Raw genomic sequence first — 16,757 nt, 5'->3', positions numbered from 1 at the left:
GCAAGTCACTTGACCCCCATTGCCTAGCCCTTACCACTCTTCTGCCTTGGAGCCAATACACAGTATATATATATATATATATATATATATATATATATATATATATATATATATATACATACATACATATACATATACATATATATAATATACAGTATATATATAAGGGTTTAAAAAAAAGAAATAACTTGACTGGCATCGATGAATAGAATTAACATTTTAAAACAATATCATTAACATCTAAAAGAAAAAAATATTCATCCTGGGGTTGAGAAATCCCTTTAATATTAAAAATAGAAACCAAGAAAGGAATTATTATTGGACATCCCTCTCAGGCAATGGAAATGATAGAAATCTCTCCACTACCTGTCTGGCTCTATGACCAGAGGTGGCAGTTCCAATTTTGCTCCCCAAGGAAGTTCTTTCCTATTGTCAAGCTGGTCTCTGCTGGTATCCTCCTTATGCAGTTCCACCTGTTGAGCTCTATTCAGATCGGAGCCATCCTGGGACCACAAAGAGAGCTGGGTAAGAGTAGGTGTGGATACAGCATGGACTCTTTCTTTAGTTCAGGTACCTCCCTGGGGACCTTTTGGGGAAGTCCTTCCTTCTATCCTCAGGCAGCAGCTTTGGAAATCAACCCACTGAAGAGCTTCCTCATGAAGGGTTATGGGTTGTTTTCAGCTGAGCTTTTTATGGCCACGGAGGGAAGGAAGAGAGGCTCAGCATAAAGGGTTGAATCAGCTGGGACTTGCACCGATTAGCCATTTGGCCAGCTTCTCCATTGTGCTTGTCCCAGAAGAAGAAGGCACTTGTTGATGGAGTGCCCTTTGTCAAAGGAAGCTTTGTGAAGCTCAGGCTTCTCCTGAAGTCCATGGTTCAGATCAGCAGGCGGCTTTTTGAGTGTCGTAATGAATGAAGCCTCCAGCAAGCCAAATAGCCTGGGGACCTGTGGCCATTTAGCCTTGAAGCCATGTAGTCAGGCTCCTAGCTACCAAAACCCGAAACCAACCAACCCTGGGAAAGTTGCAAACCCTTGAGTAGTTCAGTAAAAGGAAGTTGCAGCGCAGCTGAGTGGCTCAGTGGACAGAGAGCTGGGCCTCAAGACCAGAGGTCGTAGGTTCGAATCTGACCCCAGACTTTTCTTCATTTTCTAACTCTGGGCAAGTACTACAAGCCAACAAAAATCTGTACTTTCTATTACTGCTGTCAACATTTGCTTTTGGAGTCACTGTGTCTCATTCATCACTTCCATGATGGCTCTTTGAAAATGGAATATCTAAAGGCGACTATTACTGAGTCACAGCAGAGTTGTAGTTTGAGATTATGTCCTTTTGTTCGTGATCCATAACTTCAATTTCCATACAAAGTTCCTCAATGAACACTTAAATTGATCGTGAGAACCATTTATCATTAGATATTGTAAAGAATCCTAAGGGGGTGGGTGGGCGGCTGGGTAGCTCAGTGGATTGGGCGGCTGGGTAGCTCAGTGGATTGAGAGCCAAGCCTAGAGGTGGGAGGTCCTAGGTTCGAATCCGGCCTCAGCCACTTCCCAGCTGTGTGAACCTGGGCAAGTCACTTGACCCCCATTGCCTAGCCCTTACCACTCTTCTGCCTTGGAGCCAATACACAGTATATATATATATTTACATATACATATACATATATATACATATACATACATATACATATACATATATATAATATACAGTATATATATAAGGGTTTAAAAAAAAGAAATAACTTGACTGGCATCGATGAATAGAATTAACATTTTAAAACAATATCATTAACATCTAAAAGAAAAAAATATTCATCCTGGGGTTGAGAAATCCCTTTAATATTAAAAATAGAAGCCAGGAAAGGAATTATTATTGGACATCCCTCTCAGGCAATGGAAATGATAGAAATCTCTCCACTACCTGTCTGGCTCTATGACCAGAGGTGGCAGTTCCAATTTTGCTCCCCAAGGAAGTTCTTTCCTATTGTCAAGCTGGTCTCTGCTGGTATCCTCCTTATGCAGTTCCACCTGTTGAGCTCTATTCAGATCGGAGCCATCCTGGGACCACAAAGAGAGCTGGGTAAGAGTAGGTGTGGATACAGCATGGACTCTTTCTTTAGTTCAGGTACCTCCCTGGGGACCTTTTGGGGAAGTCCTTCCTTCTATCCTCAGGCAGCAGCTTTGGAAATCAACCCACTGAAGAGCTTCCTCATGAAGGGTTATGGGTTGTTTTCAGCTGAGCTTTTTATGGCCACGGAGGGAAGGAAGAGAGGCTCAGCATAAAGGGTTGAATCAGCTGGGACTTGCACCGATTAGCCATTTGGCCAGCTTCTCCATTGTGCTTGTCCCAGAAGAAGAAGGCACTTGTTGATGGAGTGCCCTTTGTCAAAGGAAGCTTTGTGAAGCTCAGGCTTCTCCTGAAGTCCATGGTTCAGATCAGCAGGCGGCTTTTTGAGTGTCGTAATGAATGAAGCCTCCAGCAAGCCAAATAGCCTGGGGACCTGTGGCCATTTAGCCTTGAAGCCATGTAGTCAGGCTCCTAGCTACCAAAAACCGAAACCAACCAACCCTGGGAAAGTTGCAAACCCTTGAGTAGTTCAGTAAAAGGAAGTTGCAGCGCAGCTGAGTGGCTCAGTGGACAGAGAGCTGGGCCTCAAGACCAGAGGTCGTAGGTTCGAATCTGACCCCAGACTTTTCTTCATTTTCTAACTCTGGGCAAGTACTACAAGCCAACAAAAATCTGTACTTTCTATTACTGCTGTCAACATTTGCTTTTGGAGTCACTGTGTCTCATTCATCACTTCCATGATGGCTCTTTGAAAATGGAATATCTAAAGGCGACTATTACTGAGTCACAGCAGAGTTGTAGTTTGAGATTATGTCCTTTTGTTCGTGATCCATAACTTCAATTTCCATACAAAGTTCCTCAATGAACACTTAAATTGATCGTGAGAACCATTTATCATTAGATATTGTAAAGAATCCTAAGGGGGTGGGTGGGCGGCTGGGTAGCTCAGTGGATTGAGAGCCAAGCCTAGAGGTGGGAGGTCCTAGGTTCTAATCCGGCCTCAGCCACTTCCCAGCTGTGTGAACCTGGGCAAGTCACTTGACCCCCATTGCCTAGCCCTTACCACTCTTCTGCCTTGGAGCCAATACACAGTATATATATATATTTACATATACATATACATATATATACATATACATACATATACATATACATATATATAATATACAGTATATATATAAGGGTTTAAAAAAAAGAAATAACTTGACTGGCATCGATGAATAGAATTAACATTTTAAAACAATATCATTAACATCTAAAAGAAAAAAATATTCATCCTGGGGTTGAGAAATCCCTTTAATATTAAAAATAGAAGCCAGGAAAGGAATTATTATTGGACATCCCTCTCAGGCAATGGAAATGATAGAAATCTCTCCACTACCTGTCTGGCTCTATGACCAGAGGTGGCAGTTCCAATTTTGCTCCCCAAGGAAGTTCTTTCCTATTGTCAAGCTGGTCTCTGCTGGTATCCTCCTTATGCAGTTCCACCTGTTGAGCTCTATTCAGATCGGAGCCATCCTGGGACCACAAAGAGAGCTGGGTAAGAGTAGGTGTGGATACAGCATGGACTCTTTCTTTAGTTCAGGTACCTCCCTGGGGACCTTTTGGGGAAGTCCTTCCTTCTATCCTCAGGCAGCAGCTTTGGAAATCAACCCACTGAAGAGCTTCCTCATGAAGGGTTATGGGTTGTTTTCAGCTGAGCTTTTTATGGCCACGGAGGGAAGGAAGAGAGGCTCAGCATAAAGGGTTGAATCAGCTGGGACTTGCACCGATTAGCCATTTGGCCAGCTTCTCCATTGTGCTTGTCCCAGAAGAAGAAGGCACTTGTTGATGGAGTGCCCTTTGTCAAAGGAAGCTTTGTGAAGCTCAGGCTTCTCCTGAAGTCCATGGTTCAGATCAGCAGGCGGCTTTTTGAGTGTCGTAATGAATGAAGCCTCCAGCAAGCCAAATAGCCTGGGGACCTGTGGCCATTTAGCCTTGAAGCCATGTAGTCAGGCTCCTAGCTACCAAAAACCGAAACCAACCAACCCTGGGAAAGTTGCAAACCCTTGAGTAGTTCAGTAAAAGGAAGTTGCAGCGCAGCTGAGTGGCTCAGTGGACAGAGAGCTGGGCCTCAAGACCAGAGGTCGTAGGTTCGAATCTGACCCCTGACTTTTCTTCATTTTCTAACTCTGGGCAAGTACTACAAGCCAAATTCTATTACTGCTGTCAACATTTGCTTTTGGAGTCACTGTGTCTCATTCATCACTTCCATGATGGCTCTTTGAAAATGGAATATCTAAAGGCGACTATTACTGAGTCACAGCAGAGTTGTAGTTTGAGATTATGTCCTTTTGTTCGTGATCCATAACTTCAATTTCCATACAAAGTTCCTCAATGAACACTTAAATTGATCGTGAGAACCATTTATCATTAGATATTGTAAAGAATCCTAAGGGGGTGGGTGGGCGGCTGGGTAGCTCAGTGGATTGGGCGGCTGGGTAGCTCAGTGGATTGAGAGCCAAGCCTAAAGGTGGTCCTAGGTTCGAATCCGGCCTCAGCCACTTCCCAGCTGTGTGAACCTGGGCAAGTCACTTGACCCCCATTGCCTAGCCCTTACCACTCTTCTGCCTTGGAGCCAATACACAGTATATATATATATATATATACATATACATATACATATATATACATATACATACATATACATATATATAATATACAGTATATATATAAGGGTTTAAAAAAAGAGAAATAACTTGACTGGCATCGATGAATAGAATTAACATTTTAAAACAATATAATTAACATCTAAAAGAAAAAAATATTCATCCTGGGGTTGAGAAATCCCTTTAATATTAAAAATAGAAGCCAGGAAAGGAATTATTATTGGACATCCCTCTCAGGCAATGGAAATGATAGAAATCTCTCCACTACCTGTCTGGCTCTATGACCAGAGGTGGCAGTTCCAATTTTGCTCCCCAAGGAAGTTCTTTCCTATTGTCAAGCTGGTCTCTGCTGGTATCCTCCTTATGCAGTTCCACCTGTTGAGCTCTATTCAGATCGGAGCCATCCTGGGACCACAAAGAGAGCTGGGTAAGAGTAGGTGTGGATACAGCATGGACTCTTTCTTTAGTTCAGGTACCTCCCTGGGGACCTTTTGGGGAAGTCCTTCCTTCTATCCTCAGGCAGCAGCTTTGGAAATCAACCCACTGAAGAGCTTCCTCATGAAGGGTTATGGGTTGTTTTCAGCTGAGCTTTTTATGGCCACGGAGGGAAGGAAGAGAGGCTCAGCATAAAGGGTTGAATCAGCTGGGACTTGCACCGATTAGCCATTTGGCCAGCTTCTCCATTGTGCTTGTCCCAGAAGAAGAAGGCACTTGTTGATGGAGTGCCCTTTGTCAAAGGAAGCTTTGTGAAGCTCAGGCTTCTCCTGAAGTCCATGGTTCAGATCAGCAGGCGGCTTTTTGAGTGTCGTAATGAATGAAGCCTCCAGCAAGCCAAATAGCCTGGGGACCTGTGGCCATTTAGCCTTGAAGCCATGTAGTCAGGCTCCTAGCTACCAAAAACCGAAACCAACCAACCCTGGGAAAGTTGCAAACCCTTGAGTAGTTCAGTAAAAGGAAGTTGCAGCGCAGCTGAGTGGCTCAGTGGACAGAGAGCTGGGCCTCAAGACCAGAGGTCGTAGGTTCGAATCTGACCCCAGACTTTTCTTCATTTTCTAACTCTGGGCAAGTACTACAAGCCAAATTCTATTACTGCTGTCAACATTTGATTTGGAGTCACTGTGTCTCATTCATCACTTCCATGATGGCTCTTTGAAAATGGAATATCTAAAGGCGACTATTACTGAGTCACAGCAGAGTTGTAGTTTGAGATTATGTCCTTTTGTTCGTGATCCATAACTTCAATTTCCATACAAAGTTCCTCAATGAACACTTAAATTGATCGTGAGAACCATTTATCATTAGATATTGTAAAGAATCCTAAGGGGGTGGGTGGGCGGCTGGGTAGCTCAGTGGATTGGGCGGCTGGGTAGCTCAGTGGATTGAGAGCCAAGCCTAAAGGTGGTCCTAGGTTCGAATCCGGCCTCAGCCACTTCCAAGCTGTGTGAACCTGGGCAAGTCACTTGACCCCCATTGCCTAGCCCTTACCACTCTTCTGCCTTGGAGCCAATACACAGTATATATATATATTTACATATACATATACATATATATACATATACATACATATACATATACATATATATAATATACAGTATATATATAAGGGTTTAAAAAAAAAGAAATAACTTGACTGGCATCGATGAATAGAATTAACATTTTAAAACAATATCATTAACATCTAAAAGAAAAAAATATTCATCCTGGGGTTGAGAAATCCCTTTAATATTAAAAATAGAAGCCGGGAAAGGAATTATTATTGGACATCCCTCTCAGGCAATGGAAATGATAGAAATCTCTCCACTACCTGTCTGGCTCTATGACCAGAGGTGGCAGTTCCAATTTTGCTCCCCAAGGAAGTTCTTTCCTATTGTCAAGCTGGTCTCTGCTGGTATCCTCCTTATGCAGTTCCACCTGTTGAGCTCTATTCAGATCGGAGCCATCCTGGGACCACAAAGAGAGCTGGGTAAGAGTAGGTGTGGATACAGCATGGACTCTTTCTTTAGTTCAGGTACCTCCCTGGGGACCTTTTGGGGAAGTCCTTCCTTCTATCCTCAGGCAGCAGCTTTGGAAATCAACCCACTGAAGAGCTTCCTCATGAAGGGTTATGGGTTGTTTTCAGCTGAGCTTTTTATGGCCACGGAGGGAAGGAAGAGAGGCTCAGCATAAAGGGTTGAATCAGCTGGGACTTGCACCGATTAGCCATTTGGCCAGCTTCTCCATTGTGCTTGTCCCAGAAGAAGAAGGCACTTGTTGATGGAGTGCCCTTTGTCAAAGGAAGCTTTGTGAAGCTCAGGCTTCTCCTGAAGTCCATGGTTCAGATCAGCAGGCGGCTTTTTGAGTGTCGTAATGAATGAAGCCTCCAGCAAGCCAAATAGCCTGGGGACCTGTGGCCATTTAGCCTTGAAGCCATGTAGTCAGGCTCCTAGCTACCAAAAACCGAAACCAACCAACCCTGGGAAAGTTGCAAACCCTTGAGTAGTTCAGTAAAAGGAAGTTGCAGCGCAGCTGAGTGGCTCAGTGGACAGAGAGCTGGGCCTCAAGACCAGAGGTCGTAGGTTCGAATCTGACCCCAGACTTTTCTTCATTTTCTAACTCTGGGCAAGTACTACAAGCCAAATTCTATTACTGCTGTCAACATTTGCTTTTGGAGTCACTGTGTCTCATTCATCACTTCCATGATGGCTCTTTGAAAATGGAATATCTAAAGGCGACTATTACTGAGTCACAGCAGAGTTGTAGTTTGAGATTATGTCCTTTCGTTCGTGATCCATAACTTCAATTTCCATACAAAGTTCCTCAATGAACACTTAAATTGATCGTGAGAACCATTTATCATTAGATATTGTAAAGAATCCTAAGGGGGTGGGTGGGCGGCTGGGTAGCTCAGTGGATTGGGCGGCTGGGTAGCTAAGTGGATTGAGAGCCAAGCCTAGAGGTGGGAGGTCCTAGGTTCGAATCCGGCCTCAGCCACTTCCCAGCTGTGTGAACCTGGGCAAGTCACTTGACCCCCATCGCCTAGCCCTTACCACTCTTCTGCCTTGGAGCCAATACACAGTATATATATATATTTACATATACATATACATATATATACATATACATACATATACATATACATATATATAATATACAGTATATATATAAGGGTTTAAAAAAAAAGAAATAACTTGACTGGCATCGATGAATAGAATTAACATTTTAAAACAATATCATTAACATCTAAAAGAAAAAAATATTCATCCTGGGGTTGAGAAATCCCTTTAATATTAAAAATAGAAGCCAGGAAAGGAATTATTATTGGACATCCCTCTCAGGCAATGGAAATGATAGAAATCTCTCCACTACCTGTCTGGCTCTATGACCAGAGGTGGCAGTTCCAATTTTGCTCCCCAAGGAAGTTCTTTCCTATTGTCAAGCTGGTCTCTGCTGGTATCCTCCTTATGCAGTTCCACCTGTTGAGCTCTATTCAGATCGGAGCCATCCTGGGACCACAAAGAGAGCTGGGTAAGAGTAGGTGTGGATACAGCATGGACTCTTTCTTTAGTTCAGGTACCTCCCTGGGGACCTTTTGGGGAAGTCCTTCCTTCTATCCTCAGGCAGCAGCTTTGGAAATCAACCCACTGAAGAGCTTCCTCATGAAGGGTTATGGGTTGTTTTCAGCTGAGCTTTTTATGGCCACGGAGGGAAGGAAGAGAGGCTCAGCATAAAGGGTTGAATCAGCTGGGACTTGCACCGATTAGCCATTTGGCCAGCTTCTCCATTGAGCTTGTCCCAGAAGAAGAAGGCACTTGTTGATGGAGTGCCCTTTGTCAAAGGAAGCTTTGTGAAGCTCAGGCTTCTCCTGAAGTCCATGGTTCAGATCAGCAGGCGGCTTTTTGAGTGTCGTAATGAATGAAGCCTCCAGCAAGCCAAATAGCCTGGGGACCTGTGGCCATTTAGCCTTGAAGCCATGTAGTCAGGCTCCTAGCTACCAAAAACCGAAACCAACCAACCCTTGGAAAGTTGCAAACCCTTGAGTAGTTCAGTAAAAGGAAGTTGCAGCGCAGCTGAGTGGCTCAGTGGACAGAGAGCTGGGCCTCAAGACCAGAGGTCGTAGGTTCGAATCTGACCCCAGACTTTTCTTCATTTTCTAACTCTGGGCAAGTACTACAAGCCAAATTCTATTACTGCTGTCAACATTTGATTTGGAGTCACTGTGTCTCATTCATCACTTCCATGATGGCTCTTTGAAAATGGAATATCTAAAGGTGACTATTACTGAGTCACAGCAGAGTTGTAGTTTGAGATTATGTCCTTTTGTTCGTGATCCATAACTTCAATTTCCATACAAAGTTCCTCAATGAACACTTAAATTGATCGTGAGAACCATTTATCATTAGATATTGTAAAGAATCCTAAGGGGGTGGGTGGGCGGCTGGGTAGCTCAGTGGATTGGGCGGCTGGGTAGCTCAGTGGATTGAGAGCCAAGCCTAAAGGTGGTCCTAGGTTCGAATCCGGCCTCAGCCACTTCCCAGCTGTGTGAACCTGGGCAAGTCACTTGACCCCCATTGCCTAGCCCTTACCACTCTTCTGCCTTGGAGCCAATACACAGTATATATATATATTTACATATACATATACATATATATACATATACATACATATACATATACATATATATAATATACAGTATATATATAAGGGTTTAAAAAAAAAGAAATAACTTGACTGGCATCGATGAATAGAATTAACATTTTAAAACAATATCATTAACATCTAAAAGAAAAAAATATTCATCCTGGGGTTGAGAAATCCCTTTAATATTAAAAATAGAAGCCGGGAAAGGAATTATTATTGGACATCCCTCTCAGGCAATGGAAATGATAGAAATCTCTCCACTACCTGTCTGGCTCTATGACCAGAGGTGGCAGTTCCAATTTTGCTCCCCAAGGAAGTTCTTTCCTATTGTCAAGCTGGTCTCTGCTGGTATCCTCCTTATGCAGTTCCACCTGTTGAGCTCTATTCAGATCGGAGCCATCCTGGGACCACAAAGAGAGCTGGGTAAGAGTAGGTGTGGATACAGCATGGACTCTTTCTTTAGTTCAGGTACCTCCCTGGGGACCTTTTGGGGAAGTCCTTCCTTCTATCCTCAGGCAGCAGCTTTGGAAATCAACCCACTGAAGAGCTTCCTCATGAAGGGTTATGGGTTGTTTTCAGCTGAGCTTTTTATGGCCACGGAGGGAAGGAAGAGAGGCTCAGCATAAAGGGTTGAATCAGCTGGGACTTGCACCGATTAGCCATTTGGCCAGCTTCTCCATTGTGCTTGTCCCAGAAGAAGAAGGCACTTGTTGATGGAGTGCCCTTTGTCAAAGGAAGCTTTGTGAAGCTCAGGCTTCTCCTGAAGTCCATGGTTCAGATCAGCAGGCGGCTTTTTGAGTGTCGTAATGAATGAAGCCTCCAGCAAGCCAAATAGCCTGGGGACCTGTGGCCATTTAGCCTTGAAGCCATGTAGTCAGGCTCCTAGCTACCAAAAACCGAAACCAACCAACCCTGGGAAAGTTGCAAACCCTTGAGTAGTTCAGTAAAAGGAAGTTGCAGCGCAGCTGAGTGGCTCAGTGGACAGAGAGCTGGGCCTCAAGACCAGAGGTCGTAGGTTCGAATCTGACCCCAGACTTTTCTTCATTTTCTAACTCTGGGCAAGTACTACAAGCCAAATTCTATTACTGCTGTCAACATTTGCTTTTGGAGTCACTGTGTCTCATTCATCACTTCCATGATGGCTCTTTGAAAATGGAATATCTAAAGGCGACTATTACTGAGTCACAGCAGAGTTGTAGTTTGAGATTATGTCCTTTTGTTCGTGATCCATAACTTCAATTTCCATACAAAGTTCCTCAATGAACACTTAAATTGATCGTGAGAACCATTTATCATTAGATATTGTAAAGAATCCTAAGGGGGTGGGTGGGCGGCTGGGTAGCTCAGTGGATTGGGCGGCTGGGTAGCTAAGTGGATTGAGAGCCAAGCCTAAAGGTGGTCCTAGGTTCGAATCCGGCCTCAGCCACTTCCAAGCTGTGTGAACCTGGGCAAGTCACTTGACCCCCATTGCCTAGCCCTTACCACTCTTCTGCCTTGGAGCCAATACACAGTATATATATATATTTACATATACATATACATATATATACATATACATACATATACATATACATATATATAATATACAGTATATATATAAGGGTTTAAAAAAAAAGAAATAACTTGACTGGCATCGATGAATAGAATTAACATTTTAAAACAATATCATTAACATCTAAAAGAAAAAAATATTCATCCTGGGGTTGAGAAATCCCTTTAATATTAAAAATAGAAGCCGGGAAAGGAATTATTATTGGACATCCCTCTCAGGCAATGGAAATGATAGAAATCTCTCCACTACCTGTCTGGCTCTATGACCAGAGGTGGCAGTTCCAATTTTGCTCCCCAAGGAAGTTCTTTCCTATTGTCAAGCTGGTCTCTGCTGGTATCCTCCTTATGCAGTTCCACCTGTTGAGCTCTATTCAGATCGGAGCCATCCTGGGACCACAAAGAGAGCTGGGTAAGAGTAGGTGTGGATACAGCATGGACTCTTTCTTTAGTTCAGGTACCTCCCTGGGGACCTTTTGGGGAAGTCCTTCCTTCTATCCTCAGGCAGCAGCTTTGGAAATCAACCCACTGAAGAGCTTCCTCATGAAGGGTTATGGGTTGTTTTCAGCTGAGCTTTTTATGGCCACGGAGGGAAGGAAGAGAGGCTCAGCATAAAGGGTTGAATCAGCTGGGACTTGCACCGATTAGCCATTTGGCCAGCTTCTCCATTGAGCTTGTCCCAGAAGAAGAAGGCACTTGTTGATGGAGTGCCCTTTGTCAAAGGAAGCTTTGTGAAGCTCAGGCTTCTCCTGAAGTCCATGGTTCAGATCAGCAGGCGGCTTTTTGAGTGTCGTAATGAATGAAGCCTCCAGCAAGCCAAATAGCCTGGGGACCTGTGGCCATTTAGCCTTGAAGCCATGTAGTCAGGCTCCTAGCTACCAAAAACCGAAACCAACCAACCCTGGGAAAGTTGCAAACCCTTGAGTAGTTCAGTAAAATGAAGTTGCAGCGCAGCTGAGTGGCTCAGTGGACAGAGAGCTGGGCCTCAAGACCAGAGGTCGTAGGTTCGAATCTGACCCCAGACTTTTCTTCATTTTCTAACTCTGGGCAAGTACTACAAGCCAACAAAAATCTGTACTTTCTATTACTGCTGTCAACATTTGCTTTTGGAGTCACTGTGTCTCATTCATCACTTCCATGATGGCTCTTTGAAAATGGGATATCTAAAGGCGACTATTACTGAGTCACAGCAGAGTTGTAGTTTGAGATTATGTCCTTTTGTTCGTGATCCATAACTTCAATTTCCATACAAAGTTCCTCAATGAACACTTAAATTGATCGTGAGAACCATTTATCATTAGATATTGTAAAGAATCCTAAGGGGGTGGGTGGGCGGATGGGTAGCTCAGTGGATTGAGAGCCAAGCCTAGAGGTGGGAGGTCCTAGGTTCGAATCCAGCCTCAGCCACTTCCCAGCTGTGTGAACCTGGGCAAGTCACTTGACCCCCATTGCCTAGCCCTTACCACTCTTCTGCCTTGGAGCCAATACACAGTATATATATATATATATATATATATATATATATATATATATATATATATATATATATATATATATATATATATATATATATATATATATATATATATATATACATACATACATATACATATACATATATATAATATACAGTATATATATAAGGGTTTAAAAAAAAGAAATAACTTGACTGGCATCGATGAATAGAATTAACATTTTAAAACAATATCATTAACATCTAAAAGAAAAAAATATTCATCCTGGGGTTGAGAAATCCCTTTAATATTAAAAATAGTAGCCAGGAAAGGAATTATTATTGGACATCCCTCTCAGGCAATGGAAATGATAGAAATCTCTCCACTACCTGTCTGGCTCTATGACCAGAGGTGGCAGTTCCAATTTTGCTCCCCAAGGAAGTTCTTTCCTATTGTCAAGCTGGTCTCTGCTGGTATCCTCCTTATGCAGTTCCACCTGTTGAGCTCTATTCAGATCGGAGCCATCCTGGGACCACAAAGAGAGCTGGGTAAGAGTAGGTGTGGATACAGCATGGACTCTTTCTTTAGTTCAGGTACCTCCCTGGGGACCTTTTGGGGAAGTCCTTCCTTCTATCCTCAGGCAGCAGCTTTGGAAATCAACCCACTGAAGAGCTTCCTCATGAAGGGTTATGGGTTGTTTTCAGCTGAGCTTTTTATGGCCACGGAGGGAAGGAAGAGAGGCTCAGCATAAAGGGTTGAATCAGCTGGGACTTGCACCGATTAGCCATTTGGCCAGCTTCTCCATTGTGCTTGTCCCAGAAGAAGAAGGCACTTGTTGATGGAGTGCCCTTTGTCAAAGGAAGCTTTGTGAAGCTCAGGCTTCTCCTGAAGTCCATGGTTCAGATCAGCAGGCGGCTTTTTGAGTGTCGTAATGAATGAAGCCTCCAGCAAGCCAAATAGCCTGGGGACCTGTGGCCATTTAGCCTTGAAGCCATGTAGTCAGGCTCCTAGCTACCAAAAACCGAAACCAACCAACCCTGGGAAAGTTGCAAACCCTTGAGTAGTTCAGTAAAAGGAAGTTGCAGCGCAGCTGAGTGGCTCAGTGGACAGAGAGCTGGGCCTCAAGACCAGAGGTCGTAGGTTCGAATCTGACCCCAGACTTTTCTTCATTTTCTAACTCTGGGCAAGTACTACAAGCCAAATTCTATTACTGCTGTCAACATTTGCTTTTGGAGTCACTGTGTCTCATTCATCACTTCCATGATGGCTCTTTGAAAATGGAATATCTAAAGGCGACTATTACTGAGTCACAGCAGAGTTGTAGTTTGAGATTATGTCCTTTTGTTCGTGATCCATAACTTCAATTTCCATACAAAGTTCCTCAATGAACACTTAAATTGATCGTGAGAACCATTTATCATTAGATATTGTAAAGAATCCTAAGGGGGTGGGTGGGCGGCTGGGTAGCTCAGTGGATTGGGCGGCTGGGTAGCTCAGTGGATTGAGAGCCAAGCCTAAAGGTGGTCCTAGGTTCGAATCCGGCCTCAGCCACTTCCCAGCTGTGTGAACCTGGGCAAGTCACTTGACCCCCATTGCCTAGCCCTTACCACTCTTCTGCCTTGGAGCCAATACACAGTATATATATATATATATACATATACATATACATATATATACATATACATACATATACATATATATAATATACAGTATATATATAAGGGTTTAAAAAAAAAGAAATAACTTGACTGGCATCGATGAATAGAATTAACATTTTAAAACAATATAATTAACATCTAAAAGAAAAAAATATTCATCCTGGGGTTGAGAAATCCCTTTAATATTAAAAATAGAAGCCAGGAAAGGAATTATTATTGGACATCCCTCTCAGGCAATGGAAATGATAGAAATCTCTCCACTACCTGTCTGGCTCTATGACCAGAGGTGGCAGTTCCAATTTTGCTCCCCAAGGAAGTTCTTTCCTATTGTCAAGCTGGTCTCTGCTGGTATCCTCCTTATGCAGTTCCACCTGTTGAGCTCTATTCAGATCGGAGCCATCCTGGGACCACAAAGAGAGCTGGGTAAGAGTAGGTGTGGATACAGCATGGACTCTTTCTTTAGTTCAGGTACCTCCCTGGGGACCTTTTGGGGAAGTCCTTCCTTCTATCCTCAGGCAGCAGCTTTGGAAATCAACCCACTGAAGAGCTTCCTCATGAAGGGTTATGGGTTGTTTTCAGCTGAGCTTTTTATGGCCACGGAGGGAAGGAAGAGAGGCTCAGCATAAAGGGTTGAATCAGCTGGGACTTGCACCGATTAGCCATTTGGCCAGCTTCTCCATTGTGCTTGTCCCAGAAGAAGAAGGCACTTGTTGATGGAGTGCCCTTTGTCAAAGGAAGCTTTGTGAAGCTCAGGCTTCTCCTGAAGTCCATGGTTCAGATCAGCAGGCGGCTTTTTGAGTGTCGTAATGAATGAAGCCTCCAGCAAGCCAAATAGCCTGGGGACCTGTGGCCATTTAGCCTTGAAGCCATGTAGTCAGGCTCCTAGCTACCAAAAACCGAAACCAACCAACCCTGGGAAAGTTGCAAACCCTTGAGTAGTTCAGTAAAAGGAAGTTGCAGCGCAGCTGAGTGGCTCAGTGGACAGAGAGCTGGGCCTCAAGACCAGAGGTCGTAGGTTCGAATCTGACCCCAGACTTTTCTTCATTTTCTAACTCTGGGCAAGTACTACAAGCCAACAAAAATCTGTACTTTCTATTACTGCTGTCAACATTTGCTTTTGGAGTCACTGTGTCTCATTCATCACTTCCATGATGGCTCTTTGAAAATGGAATATCTAAAGGCGACTATTACTGAGTCACAGCAGAGTTGTAGTTTGAGATTATGTCCTTTTGTTCGTGATCCATAACTTCAATTTCCATACAAAGTTCCTCAATGAACACTTAAATTGATCGTGAGAACCATTTATCATTAGATATTGTAAAGAATCCTAAGGGGGTGGGTGGGCGGCTGGGTAGCTCAGTGGATTGAGAGCCAAGCCTAGAGGTGGGAGGTCCTAGGTTCGAATCCGGCCTCAGCCACTTCCCAGCTGTGTGAACCTGGGCAAGTCACTTGACCCCCATTGCCTAGCCCTTACCACTCTTCTGCCTTGGAGCCAATACACAGTATATATATATATTTACATATACATATACATATATATACATATACATACATATACATATACATATATATAATATACAGTATATATATAAGGGTTTAAAAAAAAAGAAATAACTTGACTGGCATCGATGAATAGAATTAACATTTTAAAACAATATAATTAACATCTAAAAGAAAAAAATATTCATCCTGGGGTTGAGAAATCCCTTTAATATTAAAAATAGAAGCCGGGAAAGGAATTATTATTGGACATCCCTCTCAGGCAATGGAAATGATAGAAATCTCTCCACTACCTGTCTGGCTCTATGACCAGAGGTGGCAGTTCCAATTTTGCTCCCCAAGGAAGTTCTTTCCTATTGTCAAGCTGGTCTCTGCTGGTATCCTCCTTATGCAGTTCCACCTGTTGAGCTCTATTCAGATCGGAGCCATCCTGGGACCACAAAGAGAGCTGGGTAAGAGTAGGTGTGGATACAGCATGGACTCTTTCTTTAGTTCAGGTACCTCCCTGGGGACCTTTTGGGGAAGTCCTTCCTTCTATCCTCAGGCAGCAGCTTTGGAAATCAACCCACTGAAGAGCTTCCTCATGAAGGGTTATGGGTTGTTTTCAGCTGAGCTTTTTATGGCCACGGAGGGAAGGAAGAGAGGCTCAGCATAAAGGGTTGAATCAGCTGGGACTTGCACCGATTAGCCATTTGGCCAGCTTCTCCATTGTGCTTGTCCCAGAAGAAGAAGGCACTTGTTGATGGAGTGCCCTTTGTCAAAGGAAGCTTTGTGAAGCTCAGGCTTCTCCTGAAGTCCATGGTTCAGATCAGCAGGCGGCTTTTTGAGTGTCGTAATGAATGAAGCCTCCAGCAAGCCAAATAGCCTGGGGACCTGTGGCCATTTAGCCTTGAAGCCATGTAGTCAGGCTCCTAGCTACCAAAAACCGAAACCAACCAACCCTGGGAAAGTTGCAAACCCTTGAGTAGTTCAGTAAAAGGAAGTTGCAGCGCAGCTGAGTGGCTCAGTGGACAGAGAGCTGGGCCTCAAGACCAGAGGTCGTAGGTTCGAATCTGACCCCTGACTTTTCTTCATTTTCTAACTCTGGGCAAGTACTACAAGCCAAATTCTATTACTGCTGTCAACATTTGCTTTTGGAGTCACTGTGTCTCATTCATCACTTCCATGATGGCTCTTTGAAAATGGAATATCTAAAGGCGACTATTACTGAGTCACAGCAGAGTTGTAGTTTGAGATTATGTCCTTTTGTTCGTGATCCATAACTTC

This window comes from Monodelphis domestica, chromosome 7 (genome assembly GCF_027887165.1).
Source record: "Monodelphis domestica isolate mMonDom1 chromosome 7, mMonDom1.pri, whole genome shotgun sequence".
In the NCBI taxonomy this organism is placed as follows: Eukaryota; Metazoa; Chordata; class Mammalia; order Didelphimorphia; family Didelphidae; genus Monodelphis; species Monodelphis domestica.
Note: the sequence above shows the minus strand (reverse complement) of the source record.